The 21,788-nt window shown below is 43.0% G+C and overlaps 1 protein-coding gene across 5 annotated transcripts in view; it reads right to left on the bottom strand.

Moving 5' to 3' along the window:
• The window catches only part of WDR33 (WD repeat domain 33), a 102,812-nt gene that overhangs the window by 33,097 nt on the left and 47,927 nt on the right, over nucleotides 1–21,788 (bottom strand). The window lies entirely within an intron of this gene.

The raw sequence follows: 21,788 nt of genomic DNA, 5'->3' as shown, positions 1-21,788 counted from the left end.
AGCTGATATTCAAGATTATTATATGTATTTATCTGCCAGAGATGGTGTAAAAATAATTAAATACGTTGTACAACAGCATAATGGGGAGGGATATATTGAATGTTTATAAAATAATTATTCTATGTTTAACAGAAGGTGGTGGTGTGGAGTGGTGGGTGGGTTTGTGTGTGTGTTTTGTTTGGTTTATTGATTTAAAGACATTTAAATGGCAAAATGTAGGACGTGAAGGGTACGTCTTCACTACCCGTCGGATCAGCGGGTAGTGATCGATCTATTGGGGACTGATTCATCACATCTCGTCTAGACGTGATAAGTCGATCCCTGAATCAACGCCTGTACTCCACCTCGGGAGGAGGAGTAAGTGGAGTCGACAGGAGAGCCACCACAGTCAACTCGCTGCCGTGAGGACGGCCAGGTAAGTTAAACTAAGATACTTCGACTTCAGTTACGTGAATAGCGTAGCTGAAGTTGCTTATCTTAGTTCAAAACCCACCACCCCCTGCCCGCCCAGTGTAGCCCAGGCCGAAGTGTAAAGTATTTTGGAACAGAAATATTGAAATGTATAATTTCTCTCCATGACTCAGTCTGTACTTTGAACACAGATGCTGTTTTTGAACATATATTGGTACAGTTACTGCACGCTATGGTATCACATGATTGTGTAGTATGTAGTGATTTTTTGGAGAGCTGATGGCGTGGAGGTTCAGGAAAGTATCCTGAGAGTCCATTCCAGTTCTGGCTCTGCATCTGGTGCTTGTTTGCAGGGATCAGAATTAGAATTTAAATTAGAACATGTATGAAAGATTTATGCCTAGAGGTAGAAAATGGGTTTTAAATCACATTGCCATATAGGAAATGCCTGGCAAAAATCCTGGATGTCATTACATACGCTAGATATATCACCAGAATGATACCTTCTAACATTTGAAAGAGAAGTTGCTGCAGTTAAAGTCTATTGAGAGAGTAAACTTTTGTGGAGTCATGTTCCCACCAAAAATGTTTAGTTATTATACTCAAAAGCAGATTCCTGAATCTAGAAAGCACATTTTAAAAATTTAGAAAAAACAAAAACAAAACACCTTCAGAGAATCTGGTACTCTTAATAAAGTGCATTAGTACTAGACATACAGAACGGATACAGCTAAGGACATGGAGAAGAGGAGACACTCCCTGGTAAGGTACACTGGACTACTCAAAAAATGTGTGAAAAATCGGAAGAGGGCCCTCAGCACGTTGACAATGCTCCTAACACTTGCCAACCCAGGAGCAGAAATCCCCAGGTTGCACTCAAACTCTGATTTTACCCATGGTACTAAGACAAGAGCACGTGAACCATTAGGCCAATACAAAAACCCAAACCAACCAAAAAAATTATAGCTATCACAGGAAATTAAAGGGTTTTTTTGGGTGTGTGCGCGGGGGGTTGGTGGGGGTGAAACAGTTTATTATCGTCTTTGATTGTGGTGTTCTATTACATACCCTGGAGCCTAATCCTTCCCTTGTTAACCAAAAAAGAGTCAATGGCAGCTTTGAGTGTATAATGCTGGCTTAGGCCCCTGAAAGAGAATTCTACTATGCCTGTAACTACTCAGGGTCCTCACTTCTCCTATCTTAGAGAACCATTTTCTTCCTATATAGCCACTTCTCTGAAGACCATGATTACAAGAACTTTTTCCTGCAAGAGGAACTGATGTTTTATGTCATTTCATACATAAACCAAACAATGAACTATCCACTATGCTAACCCTTTAATGCCCCTTTTTAAAATATAGATCTTTATAATTTTTTATAATGAAAAACAACATGTGTTCCATGCCACCCACCACCACTATAACTTAACATGTAGTCCTACATCTTTGTTGCCTGTTACCTCCCGCAACATCCCACCATCATATTTAGTCTAGTTTTGAAACAGTGGCCTCATGCACCGATGCACCACCGTCAAGATCTGAGGATAGTTAGTTTAATTTAAAACAGTAATCCAGATGAACCTATCAGGAAAATTAAGTTCCTTGGACAGTCTACCACTTAAGTAGAGCAGCATAGTGTAAACATATTAGTAACTTCTCCAATGTGTAGATTACTGAACATCTGCTTAATCCCACCCTACAGTTGTTACATAATTAATTTAGTCACAAATTTTCTCAAGATAAAAGACTGAATAAGGAAAAATTAAACTACAAAAATACCTAACTGATCTGAGGCAGCTTTGTAACAAACTTGCTTGGTATGGCAAACTTGTATTCACTGAATTCTGTATTTTACTTCTTTGTAATGGTGAATCGCTATATAAATTAGCATGATCACATAAAAAATATGACAAAGCATTAACATTCACTGTGCTGAGGTGATGCAGCAAGAAGTTACTTGAGGGACATGGGGGAATATTCAATTTTTTCTCCACTGTGAATAGTATTAGTCATGCATCAAGAACATAAAAATAGATTTAAAAAGGATTCCCATCTCAGAAATCCATAGTCATGATAATGTGCTGACAATGAACTGAAACTGTGCTGAAATTTTTTTTAAGGGAATCAGATAGAGTAGCTAAAAAAGACAATCCCTAATATTTGAGGGATTGTATATCCACAAATAGGAAAATAAGTAACTAAAATAAGGTGGCAGGGATACATAAATAAAAATTAACTGGGGAAAAAGTCCTATCTTGAAACTAAAGCTGCAGACCTGAAATCTGCCTTAGATGAAAACACTTTACAGATACAGGTCATCTAAAGATTTCAGAAAAGATGCACTGACTCTAGGCAGAGAGAATTGTTAGGTTTTTCTCTTGTAGGAATCTGTCCTTCAGTGTTATTCTGAAAAATCAAATAGCTAATATACTGATTCTATAAATGGAGGAAGACGTCGCTGAGCATCATTCCCACTTCTGAAGACCAATATCATTATGGATGCTTACTCTAACCCAAATTAAAATACGACCAGAAAAAGTTGACTCATGGAAGAAAGTAACAGCACCTGTGTTTAGTAAGATGGTAGCAGAAAAATCATAAATATGTGCCTCTGTTCCTTGGGCAAATCACGAGAGGAGCTGAAAAATCATTTGCCACCCAACTCAAAAATATTACAATATTAATAAATATTATAGCTTCAAGTTTACATTTTAATTTTCTAAATAAATATTTTAATTCATAGAGGCTACCCTGTAACTGGAGTATTGTAACCTTTAAAAAAAAACAAACCCCAAAACCTTGAGATGTTATAGACCCCTTTTCAATATCTTTTATTTTGAAGTGTCAGTTAAAGTAGTTATTGCTTTCATACACAAAATACACCTTCATGAGATTATTCTATGCCCAAGGACTACTTATAGAATTCCCATTACACAATAATTATTTATCTGATGTGAGTGGGCTGTGCTACAAATGGCACTGACTTGTGTCATGGAGAATATCAACACACACAAGACCAAGGTTTAAGGTTATATAATAAGGCTGAGAAATATTTAATTTTCAAAGTAACAGTCCCTCTCTATAGGCGACTGGGCAGCATGGTCACGTATATGCTCCATCAATACCCTAGTTTCTCCAGAGATAGTAAATCCTAAAGCCTGACTGTGCAAGAGAACACAAGGGATTTTAAGTGTTACTACATAGTTTCTGCAGTATTGTGCATCATGGATAATGGCTACGCACCTTGCAAGCACAGACAACACACTGGAATTTACTCCTGCTTTATCCCATGCAGAATCAAGGTTATGCGATATACGCAACCATTAAAAACAGAGAGGTGTGTTTTGTTTTTTTTTTTTTTTTTTAAGATGAAGTGAATCTAACATACAGTTTTATAGTGAATGGCTCCTGGAAAAGAGATAAGCAAGAAAAAAATTGCAAGAGGAGTGGTCTGTTTAAGAGACTGGTAATGAGATACACATGGCCTTTCATCACTAGAGGTCACTGGTTCAGATTGGTAGTGACCAGAAGTAGTTACTATCGGATATCTGCTCAGTTGAAAATATGTGAATTGGTTGTCTCAGCAGAGTCACTAGCATTCAGTTTGCCGCAAGAACTCGTGCCACTGCTGGGATTATCAACAAAGCACCATGGACTACCTTGGCATGAAGCCTGAACTATCTTTTCATTCCTATGTATGTTCCCTTCCCCCTTCTAGGTCAGGACTGAAGAGCATAGTCACGGTGGTGAAAGAAAACTTGCATTGATTATGTTGCTCCTCCCCAATAAAGCACTTCCATTTCTAAGAAATGGAACGATACACAACATTAAATTCTCTTGATAAAATTTAAAAATCAAGGAAAAACTGCTTATTTTCAAATCAGTTACCTTACCATTTTTGTTTAAAAAGATGCAAGAAGTCTCCTCTCTGCAAAGTGTGTATGTAACAAATATTACCATTAATAGCAATTCTCTGCACTCTGACAGTACAAAAAAAAATCTTACAGCAAGAAGGCGTTGTATATAAGTTATTCATTACAAATACTGCTGTTTGTAATCTATTGGGAGGACAAAATTATTCATTTGGCCAATAAAACTTATTTCAAAACATGGGTTAAAAAACGCTTATGATTTTATGGTGAACGAACAGTTTAGACAACCCTCAGCCCAAAATAATTAAGTGTTGTAACTTGTTGGACATTCCACTGATCTTCAAGTGAGAGGGGACAGAGTTCTGTAGAGACTTTATAGCTAGTGCAAAGCCAGCCTCAAGGACCACAAAGTAACTAAATTAGTTCTGTTCCAGCCTCCCCATCTAAAGTCATAAGGAACCAACATCTTCACGATGAAGCTGCATTCTGCACCCTAACAATTGTTGGTAGGCCAGAAAAGCTTTTACTATTCTTTGAAGTAAGGAGCCAGGCCTATTAGGTAAGGAAAATAGAATGAAAGAGTTGGGAAGGAAGTATATAATAGAAGAAAAAAGGTTTGGTACGCCCCCACCCTTGCCAAGAAGGCTAACGGCATTTTGGGCTGTATAAGTAGGGGCACTGCCAGCAGATCAAGGGACGTGATCATTCCCCTCTGTTCAGCATTGGTGAGGCCTCATCTAGAGTACTGTGTCCAGTTTGGGGCACCACACTACAAGGAAGATGTGGAAAAATTGGAAAGAGTCCAGTGGAGGGCAACAAAAATTATTAGGGGGCTGGAGCACATGACTTATAAGGAGAGGCTGAGGGAACTGGGATTGTTTAGTCTGCAGAAGAGAAGAATGAGGGGGGATTTGATAGCTGCTTTCAACTACCTGAAAGGGGGTACCAAAGAGAATGGATCTAGACCGTTCTCAGTGGTAGCAGATGATAGAACAAGGAGTAATGGACTCAAAATTGCAGGGGGGGAGGTTTAGGTTGGATATTAGGAAAAACTTTTTCACTAGGAGGATGGTGAAGCACTGCAGCGGATTACCTAGGGAGGTGGTGGAATCTCCTTCCTTAGAAGTTTTTAAGGTCAGGCTTGACAAAGCCCTGGCTGGGATGATTCAGTTGGGAATTGGTACTGCTTTGAGCAGGTGATTGGACTAGATAACCTCCCGAGGTCCCTTCCAACTCTGATTCTATGATTCTGTCTAGCCATAAAGAAAGTGAGGGTATTAGCTCTGGACGTGCTTGTCACACCTCTGGGAGTTGTGACTCAGGTTGAGAACCCATGATCTAGGAGTACATGTTCAATAACAATGTAAACCAGCTGGGCAAAGCCGGACTGGTCCATCTAAACTTAGAAGGAAATAAGGATAGGGAGGAAGGGGACTACCCAGTGTATGGGAGGACTGTTCGTATGAACATGTAATTATGTCACATTCTATTCAAATTGTGCACGCTCTGGGGCATTGCCACAGCATGCAATTTCAGGATTCTACAATTTGAAAGTAGGTGGGGGGAGAGGGGTCAATAAGATGACCATCAGATCTGCTGGGTGTTTCCAATGCCAATATAAAGGCTCAATGGCTAACACACATCCTTCTATTGTTATGGTGCTCTCAGAGGGAGCTTAGCAGATATGGTAGTCTTTCCACTAGAACTTCCCATCCTGTTTATGTAAACTTTTGCATGTTCTGAGGAGTACAAGAGACTCTTCCACACTTTAGATCAGTGGTTCTCAACTCTAGTCCACCGCTTGTTCAGAGAAAGCCCCTGGCGGGCTGGGCGGGTTTGTTTCCCTGCCGCATCTGCAGGTTCGGCCGATCGTGGCTCCCACTTGCTGCAGTTCGCCGCTTCAGGCCACTGGGGGCTGCAGAAAGCAACGCAGGCCGAGGGATGTGCTGGCCGCCCTTCCTGCAGCCCCCAGTGGCCTGGAGCAGCAAATCGTGGCCAGTGGAGCCGCGATCGACTGAACCTGCGGACGCGGCAGGTAAACAAACCGGCCCAGCGTGCCAGGGGCTTTCCCTGAACAAGTGGTGGATCAGAATTGAGAACCACTGCTTTAGATGCATGCTTTGATTAGATCACATTCAAATCAAATGACTGTATGTTAAAATAATCCACAAGTGAGTGCACTACCCCTCTCCCAAGAACTCCACCAAGATCTCCCCAATCTCTTACCCAAGCACCCCCTGATCCCCAGTGTCTGGTGGAAGTGTGTATTTCCTTCAGACATTGATACGGTTAGCATAAAAAGAACCAAAACACGAGTTCCTGCTGTGATCATTTGAATGTTTGCTCCTTAGGCTGCATGTTCAAATGTACCTTTGTAAGTAATTAGAATAGTTAAATGCACTAGCACATCTCTTTGCTCCTAAAATAAAATGCAAGAACAAAGTTAAAGGAACAGTGATGTTAAATACAAAAGGTCAGAAAATTCAAACATTAAGTGAGATCAGGACTTTAAAGTCCTATTTTCAGATGCTTACAAACTCCCTGAGAAATTCACCCATGGACTGAAATTCCTTTGTTCGGCCTCAGCCAAAAGATGGATATTTCCCCTGAAGAAAGTTTGAGGGAAAATCCCTTCAGCTGTTTACTGGAGTGAAAAAAACATCCAGAATGTTGAGCTTTTTTTGTACACCAATAATTCAAAGAGCAAGAAAAGCCTTCTGAACTTGGCATAAAAATAATCCTTACTTGGTTTAAAAAAAAAAAAAGCACTATAGGGAATTGAAAAAATTTATGAGCATGCTAAGGTTGTAGCAGATTGTTGTCCTCTTAATATCCTCACGATGTGGTATCCCAGACAGATGACTACTGCTACTGATGGGAAAACATGAAGGACAAAGATTGTGAATGTCTTAGTACATGGGTTCTCAAAACAAAGGTCACAAACGAGCGTTAGGGGGCTATGAACTTTCCATACTCGTAATGGGAGGTTCTATTACCTCAGCAGAGGGGGTCTTGGTATGAAAACGTTTGAAAGCCACCATCTTAGCCAAACACATAGGACAATAATCCAAATTTTAAACAAATCTGTGAGCCTTCTACAGCTCCTTACAATGTATAAAGATAGCTTTAAACTTTTAAAGAATTTTTCACTTTAGCAAAAATCAGGAAACTCAAGACTTAATATTTACAGTAACTTTTGGTGGGTTGAACAGAGATAGGGGACAGCAAAAACACTGAACTCTCAGTGCATTTTTCTCACCCCTTTCCTCACCTCTCAGTTGAGCTTTGGAAAAGCTGCATTAAGTTGTAGCCTATTTGGATGTCACCATCCCACTCGTCTTCTAAAGCAATGGGTTTCAAACTTTCCAGATTACTGTACCACTTGGCGGGGAGGGATAGCTCAGTGGTTTGAGCATTGGCCTGCTACACCCAGAGTTGTGAGTTCAATCCTTGAGGGGGCCATTTACGGATCTGGGGCAAAAATTGGGGATTGGTCCTGCTTTGAGCAAGGAGTTGAACTAGATGACCTCCTGAGGTCACTTCCAACCCTCATATTCTATGATTCAGAAGTCCGATTTGCCTTGCATACCAAGTTTCACCTCACTTAAAAACTCTCCAGCTGCCCAGCTCTGAAGGCAGCGCCGCTGTCAGCAGCACCACAAAAGAAAGGGTGGCAATACCATACTGTGCCATCCTTACTTCTGTGCTGCCTTCAGAGCTGGAGAGCAGTGGCTTTTGGCTGGGGCATTCATGTTTGTGGCACAGGAAGACTATTTTAAAAATCCTGCTTCCCCGCCCCTCCCCAATGTCCACTCTCACCTGCTCCCGCATGGTTTGTTGAATTTTTATCCCTCTCCCGCTGTTGTGGCAGTGGGTCCTGTAGGACCCACAGGAGCCCAGTCCTGCTGTAGGACTCTAGAGCCTGTTATAAAACTACGGAAATGGGATGAGTTGACATACCCCCTAGAAGACCTATGCATATCCCCAGGGGTACACATAACCCTAGTTGAAAACCATTGTTCTAAACAGATCTAATGTATAAGACAAAGCTGGTTTTTAAGCTACAGAAATTAAATGTAAAAAAAAAAAACAGTTAAATACTTAGCACTCAAAAGTCAGGGTTCACAGTGTAAAAGCCATGTGTCCATTACACACAAGAGAAAGTTACTTATCTATCATTCTTTTTTAAACTATTACACAGAAAAGCAATTCTTCTGTCTGAAGCTGACAGAGCAACAGAGGCCAAGAACGCCTCTTGCTTTAAGGTTTATTGGCATTATGAAGCACTGGCAGTCAAGAGGGCTTTGGCACCCTCATATACTGACCAATCACCAGTGCCTCAGCTTCTTCTAGAACCTTCCAAGTCAGGTCCTGAATTACATCGGGAACAAAAGCTCCCTTAAAAGGCAGATCATAAAAACAGGAAAAAAAGTTAACATTTTCCAGATATGTAATATAGAAGCATCTCAAAATAATAGTTAAAAACATACCCCCAAATTGTAAGGGAAATGGATCAATGAGCATTAATCCTGTATGATACCTATGAAGAATCACTACAAGTAATCTCCTCATCACTGAAGAGAACATATAGGATTCCCAACACCCTTGAAGGCCTTGTCTACACTAGAAAGTTGTACCACTTTAACTACACCGATATAGTTAAAGCTGTATAATCCTCTAGTGTCGATGCAGTTATGCAAGCACAGCTATTCCCATATTGGCAGGAGAATAATTATATGGTCGTAAGTCACCTTTATATTGGAATAGCTGTGTCCACACTAGGGCTTTTTAGCGGTATAACTATTTTGGTTTAAAAACAAACAAACAAAAACCAAACACCCACCACCACCTCCACACTCTTAACTGAAATAGTTATACTAGTAAAACGTTCAAGTGTAGACTAAAGACTTCTGCTAGCACAGCTGTCAGTCAAGGGCATGAAACAGGCATGATCTCTAACCTGCCAGCACAGCTATGTTGAAGTTCTTGGACACAGTTATACCAGCAAAACTGCACTTTAGCCAGTATAAGCTTTAACTGCACTAGGCATGCTTTACCAGTATAGTATACTGGAATAGGTATACCAGCAGAGGACTCCTAGTACAGACCTGGCCTACGTCTTAGTGTGGAAGCAGTTATATCAATATAAAGGTTCTTTATACTTGCAAAGCTATTCCCATATAGGAAGGCAGAAGACCCAAGTCACTTTTATATCAGTATAACTGCATCCACACTAGGGGTTGTACAATTATTTTAGTTAAACACACACACACACACACACACACACACACACACACACACACACACCCCCAACTGAATCAGTTACAATAAAATGTTCAAGCATAGGCCAGGCCTCAAAAGTTGGAGGAGCATATCAAAATCAGGTCCTACAGGAGTAGAAACGGTAGGTTTATGTACTTGCTAAGGGAGGAATACCCCCTCTCCAACAGGAATCCAGCACTTTCTTCTAGCTATGGAGAGGACATTACACTTTATATTTGTGACAATTTAATGTAGAAAAAACCCATTACAGACCGTTTTGGAGGTTTTTATGGCTCTCTCTAGAGTCTTGTACAGAAGAACTCATGGTGACTAAGATACCAAGGCTTTACAGGTGGAGACACAAAATAATAGCCCCAATAAACTTTTAAAATCTCTCAAACATTGGTTTAAAATTTTTTTTCCATCTGTAACATATAATATACACAAAATATATTGTTTGAGAGTAAACATTTATCAACACTTATTTTGGATGATCTCCTTAACTCACTCATAGCTTTACTAGTCATGAGCGAGCCATGCAGCCAACTCAAACTCATGCAAATAAAACCTCAGACATAATTATGTATGCCACATTATATATAATACACATACACAAAATAGATCATGCCTCCAGAAATAAGATACAAGGTTATTCTATCTCCACCTCATAAAGGTGTGTTCTCCAGCAAAAAGCAATTTTAAAAAGAACTGGCAAAATTATATGAGATATTCTAAACAAGAATAAAACTTGATATCTGGAAAAGTTTTGGCACTCTCTACTTTGGAAATAGGTTTCTACTAATACGCTAACTAAGTAATCATGCTTTGTAAAGATATGCAGTGATAACTATGGGGCTGCCAAGTGTACATCTTGATTTGAAAAAGACCCAAAGCTAGCTATTAGATCTGAGCAGCCAGAGATGCAATAGACAACTATTTACTTTAGCAACTCTGGATATTCTTATTACAAATGTCCAATTGTTAAAAGGTTTCAGAGTAGCAGCCGTGTTAGTCTGGGTTCTTGGCTTCAGCAATATCTTATGGCAATGAATTCAAGTCTGATTATGTCCTGTGTTGTGGAAAAATAATTTCTCTTCTTTAGTTTTTATTTTGTCCCTTCAACTGAACCAAGTTTATTCTTGTTCTTGTGTCATAAAACAAGGAGATAAGAAGCTCTGACTCCAACTTTTCTATACTTTTAACATGGTCCCTCTTATTTGTCTCTTCTCTAAAGAGAACAATTCCAATTTCTCTTCAAATGAGAGCTATTCTATGCCCAATAATTCTTGTTACTTGTTTCAGAACTTCCTTTTTGAGATAGAGTGATCCAGTACTGCATACATTATTCAGTGTGGGCAAACCGATAGATAGATAGATTAGATAGCATTTGCCGAGTTATTCTCCATCCCATTCCTTATGCACATTAACATCTTCTTTTCTTTGGTTGTGTGTATTCGTTTTTTTTTTTTTTAATTGCAGCTGTGTATTGAGCAGAGCTCTTCATCAAGCTGGTCACAAAGTGATGCCAAGGTCCTTTTCCTGACCTGATATAGTTAATATAGAAAGGTTGTCTTCAGTGTATTGTAGATATACAGGAATTAACCAGATCAGAACAGTGACTGATCTAGTCCAATATGCTCTTTCTTACAACGGCAAATACCAGATGCTTCAGCAGAAGGTGCACGAAAGCCCCAAAAGGGGACAATTACTGAATAATCTCCATATAGGGAAAGTTTCTTTGTACTCCCTACTGTTAAAGGTTGGCTCAATGTACTGAAGCATTAGGGTTTTATTCCCTTCAAAACTTGGTAGATTTTTTTTAAAAATCTTGCTGAATTCTTAGCCCCAATGATAGACTGTGGAACCCACCGACTCAAATAAATTATGAGTATTTCTATAAGTTTTAAATTTTCTGTCTTTCAATTTCATTGAATATCCCCTTGCTCTTGTATTATGGAAAAATTTAACTTAATTTAACTTAACTTAATCTAGAGGTGCCCAGTCTAACTCCTTTACACTATTTGTTACGTTGTATATATTTATCATGCTCCTTTTTTTAATCTCCTCTAGTTTATACTAAACATTTGTAATCTTTTCATTCTTTGTACAGAAGTTTTTCCATATCTTTAATCATTACCACCACTTATTTCTGAAGTCCATCCTTTTCTGCTTTATTTTTAGATACAGTCACCAGAACTGAACATAGTATTCCCGGTGAGAGCTACCACTGATATATAGTTACAAATTTATGCTCTACTTCCATATGAGCCAAATGCCTACAGCCACCATGTTTACCGGTAGATATCTGTGTCAAGGGCATTGGACTCGCAACTCTGGGTGCCCTCTATTAGAAGCCACCTAGATCAGATGCTGGGCCTGTTCAATGCCTTCATGTATGATCTTTCATATCTCCTGGCATTTTCAGAAGTCTTCTCCATGGTGTTCCTTTTCTCCACAGCTCTACCCCACCTTTACTCATGGAAGCCTAGAAGTTCACAACTAGAGCTGTTTGGAGGGTTTTTGACTAAAATACTTTTTCCTATTAAAAACAGTTACCTACCTCTTGTAATTGTTGTTCGAGCTGTGTTGCACATGTTCATTCCAACTTAGGTGTGCAACCGCCGTGAGCTCAGTCATCGGACATTTTCCCCCTATGGGTATCTGACAGCTCAGCTCTGACGCCCTCTGGTGTTGCACACTCATAACGCTGGTATAAAGGGCCCTATTGAGCCTCTACTCCTCAGTTTCTCCTTACCAACCACTCTGAGAGTGAGGCCGGTGGGTGAGTTTTGGAATGGACATGCACAATACATGCCAAAGAACAGTTACGAGAAATAACTGTGTTTAATTCTTCAAGTGCTTGCACATGTCCATTTCAACTTAGATGACTCGCAAGCAGTAATAACGGAGGTGGGCTCAAAGTTCAAGGACAAGCCGTCTGTAGAACTGCTCGGCCAAAGCAGGCGTCATCTCTGGTCTACTGTGTGATAACATAGTGCATGGAGAATGTGTGCACTGATGACCAGGTCACTGCTCCACATGTGTCCTGTACTGGAACTTGAGCTACGAAGGCCACTGAAAAGGCTTGGGCACTTGTAAGGTAGACAGCGTTTTGGTGGAGGGGGAATGGCTATGATGTCGTAGCATGCTCATATGCAAGAAGTGATTCAGGACGATATCTTCTGGACAGAGATGGGAAGCCCTTTCATTCTGCCCGCTATTGCTACAAAGAGCTGTGGTGATCTACGGAATGGTCTGGTCCTTTCAATATAAAAGGCCAGAGCCCATTGGATGTCCAAGGAATGTAGGTGCTGCTCCTCCCTAGTTGCATGAGGTTTAGGGTAAAAGACTGGCAGAAAGATTGGTTGGTTGCAGTGGAATACAACCTTTGGAAGGAATTTAGGGTGTGGACGAAGCTGTACTTTGTCCTTAAAGGAAACTGTATAGGGTGGCTCTGCCATAAGGACTCAGTTTAGAAACCCTTCAAACCAAAGTAATTGCCATCAGAAAGGCCATTTTCCACGAATGGTGCAGGAATGACCACATTGCCACTGATTCAAACAGTGGTCCCATCAGTTTTGAGAGGACAAGGTTCAAATTCCATGGGGGAAGCGTTTCCCTCACTTCAGGGAATGTCCTCTCCAGACCTTTGAGGAACGAACTACCATTCCATTGAGAACACTGACCTATTATCGACCTTATGGTGAAATGCTGAGATGGCTGCCAGGTGGACCTAAATGGTTGAAATGGCTAGGCTTCAGCAACAAAGATACCATGCCGTCAGATGGAGAGAGCTGAGATTCGGGTGAAGCAACCAACCATGGTCCTGAGAGATTAGGTCTGGGTACAGCAGAAGCTCAATTGGGGTCTCACAAGAGAGGCGAATGAGTGAGGTGTACCAATGTTGCCTGGGCCATGCTGGTGCTATCAGGATGACTCAAGCTCGGTTCTGCTTGATCCAGCAGAATGGGTGGAAAAGCGTAGAGCAGGCGACAACAGCTCAGCAAAAAGAAAAGGAGTACTTGTGGCACCTTAGAGACTAACAAATTTATTAGAGCATAAGCTTTCGTGAGCTACAGCTCACTTCATCGGATGCACAAGTACTCCTTTTCTTTTTGCGAATACAGACTAACACGGCTGCTACTCTGAAACAGCTCAGCAGAAGCACATCTGTCATTGAGCCTGGGCTGTGGTCCCTCAGAGAGCAGAACTGCTGGCTCTTTCTGTTGGAACATGTGACAAAGATCTATGTGGGGAAAGCCCCACCTGTGGAAGATGCTTATTGTGACATCTAGATGCAGGGATCACTCGTGATGAGTGCAGAAGGATCTGCTGAAGCGGTCCGCAAGCTGATTCTGCACCCCCAGTAGAAATGAAGCCTTGATTGTAATCAAATTTGTGATGCAGAACTCCCATAGGTGAACCACTTCCTGACACAGAGGGGAAGAACAGGCTCCACCCTATCTGTTGATACAGTACATGGATGATGTGTTATCCGTGACGACTGATGCTGTTGTGTTTGCAATATGGGGCAGAAACGCTTGGCATGCAAGACTGACTGCTCTGAGCTCTCGGACATTGATGTGGAGAGCTAGTTCCTCCAAGAATCAGGGCCCGTGAGTCTTGAGCACCCCCAAGTGGGCTTCCCAACCCAGCACTGAAGCATGAGAGACCATGTGGGCAAATGGTTGAGACTTTGTGAAAGGAATCCCTTCCTTTGTGAAAGGAATCCCTAATGGTCTAGGCACCATGATAGGGAGCAGAGGACAATGTAACTACCTGTATAGGAGGTGCCTGGAGGAAGAGTACGTCGTGGCCAACCAGGCCTAGAAATGTCCAAGTCTCAGCCTCGTGAGACACACTACATACGTGTACGATGCCCTGTGGCCAAGAAGACTCAAGCAGGTCCTGACCGTCGTGATGGGATGGGCCTGCCCTAGCAAAGTAGCTCCTAGATTGCTCGGAAACAATCATCTGGGAGGAGGGCTTTTGCCAGCTGGGAATCAAGGACCGCCCCGATGGATTCTATCCTCTGATTGGGGACTAATGTTGAGTTCTGTTTGCTGATAAGAAGGCCCAATGACTGGAAGGTTGGTTGGATGAGGGCAATGTCTGATCTTACTTGCTCTCGAAACGTGCCCTTGATTAGCCAGTCATTGAGATACAGGAATACATGGACGACTCTTCTTAGAAAGGCCGCTACCACTGACATACATTTTGTAAAGACTCTTGGGGCTGTCAAAAGGCCAAATGGCAGGGCCTCAAACCGACAGTGCCCTTGGTTCACCAAGAATCTCAAATATTTTCTGTGGCCTTGGAAAACTGATATATGAAAGTATGCATCTTTTAAATCAAGGGTGACATACCAATCCCCTGGATCCAGAAACAGCATAATGGATCCCAAGGAGACTATTTTCAGAGTAGCAGCCGTGTTAGTCTGTATTCGCAAAAAGAAAAGGAGTACTTGTGGCACCTTAGAGACTAACAAATTTATTAGAGCATAAGCTTTCGTGAGCTACAGCTCACTTCATCGGATGCATTTGGTGGAAAAAACAGAGGAGATTGATATACACACACAGAGAACATGAAACAATGGGTTTATCATACACACTGTAAGGAGAGTGATCACTTAAGGTAAGCCATCACCAGCAGCGGGGGGGGGGGGGGGAGGAGGAAAACCTTTCATGGTGACAAGCAAGGTAGGCTATTTCCAGCAGTTAACAAGAATATCTGAGGAACAGTGAGGGGTGGGGTGGGGTGGGGGGGAGAAATAACATGGGGACATTTACTTTGTGTAATGACTCATCCATTCCCAGTCTCTATTCAAGCCTAAGTTAATTGTATCCAGTTTGCGAATTAATTCCAATTCAGCAGTCTCTCATTGGAGTCTGTTTTTGAAGCTTTTTTGTTGAAGGATAGCCACTCTAAGGTCTGTAATCGAGTGACCAGAGAGATTGAAGTGTTCTCCCCCTACTCTACTTGCGCTACATTGATGACATCATCATCTGGACCCATGGAAAAGAAGCCCTTAAGGAATTCCACCAGGATTTCAACAATTTCCACCCCACCATCAACCTCAGCCTGGACCAGTCCACACAAGAGATCCACTTCCTGGACACTACGGTGCTAATAAGCGATGGTCACATAAACACCACCCTATATCGGAAACCTACTGACCGCTATTCCTACCTACATGCCTCTAGCTTTCATCCAGATCATACCACACGATCCATTGTCTACAGCCAAGCTCTACGATATAACCGCATTTGCTCCAACCCCTCAGACAGAGACAAACACCTACAAGATCTCTATCATGCATTCCTACAACTACAATACCTACCTGCTGAAGTGAAGAAACAGACTGACAGAGCCAGAAGAGTACCCAGAAGTCACCTACTACAGGACAGGCTCAACAAAGAAAATAACAGAACGCCACTAGCCATCACCTTCAGCCCCCAACTAAAACCTCTCCAACGCATCATCAAGGATCTACAACCTATCCTGAAGGACGACCCATCACTCTCACAGATCTTGGGAGACAGACCAGTCCTTGCTTACAGACAGCCCCCCAATCTGAAGCAAATACTCACCAGCAACCACACAACAGAACCACCAACCCAGGAACCTACCCTTGCAACAAAGCCCGTTGCCAACTCTGTCCACATATCTATTCAGGGGACACCATCATAGGGCCTAATCACATCATCCACACTATCAGAGGCTCGTTCACCTGCGCATCTACCAATGTGATATATGCCATCATGTGCCAGCAATGCCCCTCTGCCATGTACATTGGTCAAACTGGACAGTCTCTACATAAAAGAATGAATGGACACAAATCAGACGTCAAGAATTATAATATTCAAAAACCAGTTGGAGAACACTTCAATCTCACTGGTCACTCGATTACAGACCTAAGAGTGGCTATCCTTCAACAAAAAAGCTTCAAAAACCGACTCCAACGAGAGACTGCGGAATTGGAATTAATTTGCGAACTGGATACAATTAACTCTAGGCTTGAATAGAAACTGGGAATGGATGAGTCATTACACAAAGTAAAACTATTTCCCCATGTTATTTCTCCCCCCCACCCCACCCCACCCCCCACTGTTCCTCAGATATTCTTGTTAACTGCTGGAAATAGCCTACCTTGCTTGTCACCATGAAAGGTTTTCCTCCTCCCCCTCCCCCGCTGCTGGTGATGGCTTACCTTAAGTGATCACTCTCCTTACAGTGTGTATGATAAACCCATTGTTTCATGTTCTCTGTGTGTGTATATCAATCTCCCCTCTGTTTTTTCCACCAAATGCATCCGATGAAGTGAGCTGTAGCTCACGAAAGCTTATGCTCTAATAAATTTGTTAGTCTCTAAGGTGCCACAAGTACTCCTTTTCTTTTCAAGGAGACTAGGTGAAACTTAACTTCTTGAGAAATAAGTTGAGGCGGTGCAGGTCTAGGATGGGCCTGAGACTTCCCTTGGCCTTGGGTATTAGAAAATAAAGGGAGTAGAACCCTCTTCCCTTTAGATGTTGTGGAACCTCTTCCACAGCCCCCATACACCGAAAAGGGACTGAACTTCCTGCTGTAGCAGAAGCTTGTGAGAAGGGTCCCTGAAGAGGAACGGGGAAGGGGGGTGGGAGGGAGGGGTGGAGGTGAACTGAAGGGTGATCTGACCTCCACTGAGTTTAAGACCCAGCGGTCAGAGGTGACCTGTTTCCAGGTCTCAAGGAAGTGGGAAAGAGAACTGGAAAAAATAGGGGTAAACTGGATCACGTGAGAGTGGAATTAGTATGCTGTCCTCAACAAACCCATCAAAATGAATGCTCTGAGGCACCTGAATGACAACGGGCCTGTTGGGAGGGCCCCACCGAGGAGGAGGAAGGTGATGTGGCCTGCGCCCAGAGCCTCTATTCCTTTGTCTCCTCTGGTTGCATCTCTGGTGAGAATAGAAACGGCCAAACTGCTGAGGCCTATATGGTCTCCTGGGCTGAGACTGGGACTGCAAACCCAGGGAGTTCAGACTTGCTTTGCTGTCCTTAACACCGAGAAGCCTAGCGTCTGTTTGTTCCGAAAAAAAGCCGGGGCCCTTCTAGTGGTAGGTCTTGCACTGTTTGCTGGACCTCTTGTGGGAACCCTGCCACAAGCTCCTGCGCATAGTGATTGCTGTGGCCATAGATCTGGCTGCTCAGTCCACAGCGTCAAGCGCTGCCTGTAAGGAGGCTCTGGTAATTGTCTTGCCCTCCTCCACCAGGCCCGAGAACTCCTGCTGGTTCTCCTGGGGAAGCCCATCCTTAAACTTGGCCATCTCTTCCCACATGTTATAGTCATAGCAACCCAGCAGTGCCTGCTGGTTCGCTATGCACAGTTGGAATCCTCTTGTAGCGCAAGTTTTCCTCCCTATAAGGTCCATCTTTATTGGCTCCTTTGGCTTTGGAGTTGACCCTGTGTTGCTTTGACAGTCCTCCTTGTTAGCGACCGCTATGATGACAGACCCAGGCAGGGGATGGAAAAATAAACACTCATCTTTGACCAGCACAAAGTACTTTCTCTCTGTTCTCTTAGCCATGGAAGGGATGGATGCTGGGTTTTGCCGGAGGATATTTATTGGGCCCATAATGGAGCTGTGCAAGGGGATGGCTACCCTTACTGGGGCTGTGACTGTTAGAATGTCCAGGAAGCCATCAGATGGTTCCCCATCCACCTCTGCCTGGAGACCCAAGTTAGATGTCACCCGCTTAGGTAAGTCCTGATGGGCTTTCAGGTCATCCTGGGGAGAAGATCCTATAAGCATTACTTTGTCCTCTGGTGAGGAGGAGACGGCGATATGAGCTGCTGTCTCAGCATCCAGGGGAATCTCCTCCTGGCCAGCTTGCAACTGCTGACCAGTACCCGCTTCAGTCCCGTGATGTGTTGCGGATTCAGTACCAGTACTGGATCCAGCATCAACAGCAGGGTTTGGCTCAGAAATCTCTTGGTGCGTTCCTGGCATTGCCCTCGTCTCCAACATTGCCGACTAGGAGCTCCTTGAACTGGTGCCATGGCCCAGGGCAAACCCCCATGGGTTCCAAAAGGGCCATTGAATTGATGCTGGTCCCTCCAATGTCAGAGATGGTGCAGGGAGTGATCATGGTGCTAATGCCTTGAGATGTCAGACCCCAAATCTGAACCGAAAGACAAGGAAGAGCTATATGATTGAGGTGACCACAGCCTTGCTGATCCTCCTGGTGCCATGAACCAATGCTGTGGGGACATCTCCAGTGAGGTAAGCAGCGGAGGCTTTCCCCTAGAGGACGGTCTTGGGAATGGCCTGAAAGTGGTGGTTCGAAGCTGCTAGGTGGCGCAGGCAGTGCCGCTTCAGGTGTCTTAGAGGGCCTCGGTACCAGCAGAGTCATCAAGTCTTTAACGGCAACATATGCCTCTGGGTCGATGGTATCACAGTCTTCTGTTCGGTGCTGGACAGGGGGTAACGCCTCACCCCTGGGTGTTCGCGGTGCTGGTGGCAACGCTGGAGGCTGCTGCGGTGCCTGTGAGGGAGAGCGGCCCTGCATGGGTTTTGCTCTATTCCTATCTGCCCGCTTGTCCATCCTCGGTGCTGGGGAACTAGTCTTTTTCCAATGTCTTCTGTGCCTCTTCCTGGGCATAAGCGAGGAAGAGTGGTGCTGCGAACTCTTAGGGGCGGGCAGTGCGGTACATACAGACGCGGATGTACTCGGTGCTGAGTCAGACCTCGGCTCCAAGGCGGGACTCAGTGCTGCCTCCATGAGGACGACTTTTAGTCTTGCTGACTAGTTGTTTTGTGACTGTGGCTTGAAATTGCTGCAGAACTGGCAGCAATCTTTCCTGTGCCCCGCACCCAAACACTTAAGACAACTTAAGTGCGGGTCACTGGTTCGTATAGGTTTTGCACAGGAAGAACACTGCTTAAACCTCAGCGACCAAGGCATGTCTCAGTACCGAGGAGAGATGGACCCCCATTCCTGACACAGAGAGGAGTCCTAGTTACTACTCTAAACACACTACGTAAACTCATAAAAACTATTTACAGAATTCTCAATTAGGAAACCACAAACACACTTTGCCAAGGCAAAGGGGGGGAAGCTCCAACAGCTGCCACAGGTGGTAAGTAGGAAATGAGGAGCAGAGGCTTGGCGGGGGCCCTTTATACCAGCGCTGTGAGTGTGCGACACGAGGGGATGCCAGAGCTGACAGATACCACCAAGAGAAATATCTCCAATGGCTGTGCTCAGCGCGCTTGCACATCTAAGTTGGAATGGACATGTGCAAGCACTCTAAGAATATGCTGTTTCATACATACATTTCAGGGAGATTTCAATGTTTTTAACAGGAAGATTTCTGGAATGCAGGGTGGGCTCTCCAGTCATTTAGAGAGAGAGAGACCTAAATTGAAAACATGATCTTTTCAACCCAAAAACCATTTTGACACAATCCCATTTTGCAAAAACATTTGAAAGGTTTTCGTTTCATTTCATACTGGAAAGAAAAAAAAGTCAGAACTTTGAAAGCTGTCGCAAAACAGAATTGTCATCCTCTAGCCAACTCTATTCACAACATAAACGTCTGCATAAATTCTATCCAAATGAACATTAATACAGTAGCTCAGAACTCAGAATGCATATTTCCTCTGGTCACAGCCACCTGAATCAAGGCGCTTTTACTGGACAGCGGAAGATGTAACTAGCTATGTCCTTGAGCAAAGTGCAGTCTTTTTTTTGCTCAAAAAAGAGCAGAGTTGTTAGGCATCTTCCCCACCTTCTGTATCAGCCCACCCAGAAAAGGGTTCACGCACACAGCGCCTCTATTCAGAGAATGAATGATCCATGTACTTGTCAACTTTGTCCCTTGAAGATACATGAACAAAATCAAAACCAGTGGTGTTAGCCAAACCTTGGAGAAACTGGAACAAAAGGCTAGAATCTCTAAGGCAGGGTCACTTATCTCCTGCAGAAACACACTTGGTCTGATGAGTTTCCAGACTCATGTGTGGAAACTAATGCACATCAAAATGTCAACCCCTTTGATCCCCCACAAGCTTTGAGAGGTGCACTGGTGGGGGAGATCCAGAAGTTAATGCTGTCACAGGAACTGACACTGACTGCATTGAAACCACAGGCATGGGTAGGTTCAATGCCAACATCAAATATCAAGATTGGCACTAAGTACGAAATAGATTAAGACACTCTGGTTCTTCGATCAGCATCAAAGCTCTGACTTAAGTGACAAAGATGGTACCAGTATCTTTGAACAAAGACAGATGAACTTGAAATGATTCAAGCACTGATGCAAATATACACTATTGCCATATAGGGTCATCCAGATCACTTCCTGTTACTGAGCACGAGTGGACTATGTGAAAGCTTTGATGCAAAAGTTGTCTGAAGTGAAGTAGTGCGTCAAAAGATTGCTGGTTTTAACTTATCACCTCCTGCACATGGCACTCTGGTAGCTTCATTCAACAAGAAGTTGGAGACCAGGAACATGACTTAAGATGTTTAAACCCTGACACAATGAGGCAAGTTCAAGCTGTTGAGTATCACAGCCCACTTCACAGCAGCCAGGTTAGTGGGGCTGATGGATCCGAACAGTTGCTGGGGCTATATAGATGGTAGAGGCCAACACTAAGTACCATTTCTTTCTCACCTTAGGATATGTCCTCAGAGTGAAAGCTTAAGTACTCTGGACCATCTTCAAGGACTGCTCTAGTGGACACTTATAGGAGACACTTTAGATGTTTCTGCCATTGTTAAACAAACAGCTCTAGGTGAGGTGCCCATACAAGCGTCTCACTCAGAAAATAATGCTCTTCTAAGAGCACAATGCAGCACTTATGCCTGTCCATGACGAACACTTTATGCTACATGTGCATTTTTTGAATTTGCTGAGCTTCCTTCCTTCTGAGACAAAGACAACAAACTTGAAAGAGAAAGAGCTATAAAAGTAAAATAAAATGCTGCAGCAATGAAGAAAGCTTTGACCCAAGTAGTCAATGAAGTAATTCATATGTCACATCACGTAATGATATGGAATGCTAAAAGTTTGAAAAGCAAGACTCATACTGTTCCAACTGCTAAAGCATTCAAAGCATCTCAGAGAAGCTTAGCGCAAACCTCAAAAGGGAAATGTCCTGCAAAGCTAAAATGAAGCATCAAATGTATGTAAATAAAAACACTGTGCCTAGGCCCATTAAAAACTGGTTCAACTGAGCACAGAAACATACAATTATCAA

Source organism: Dermochelys coriacea, chromosome 9, assembly GCF_009764565.3.
Source record: "Dermochelys coriacea isolate rDerCor1 chromosome 9, rDerCor1.pri.v4, whole genome shotgun sequence".
Classification (NCBI taxonomy): domain Eukaryota; kingdom Metazoa; phylum Chordata; order Testudines; family Dermochelyidae; genus Dermochelys; species Dermochelys coriacea.
This window is presented reverse-complemented; position numbering and strand designations above follow the sequence as displayed.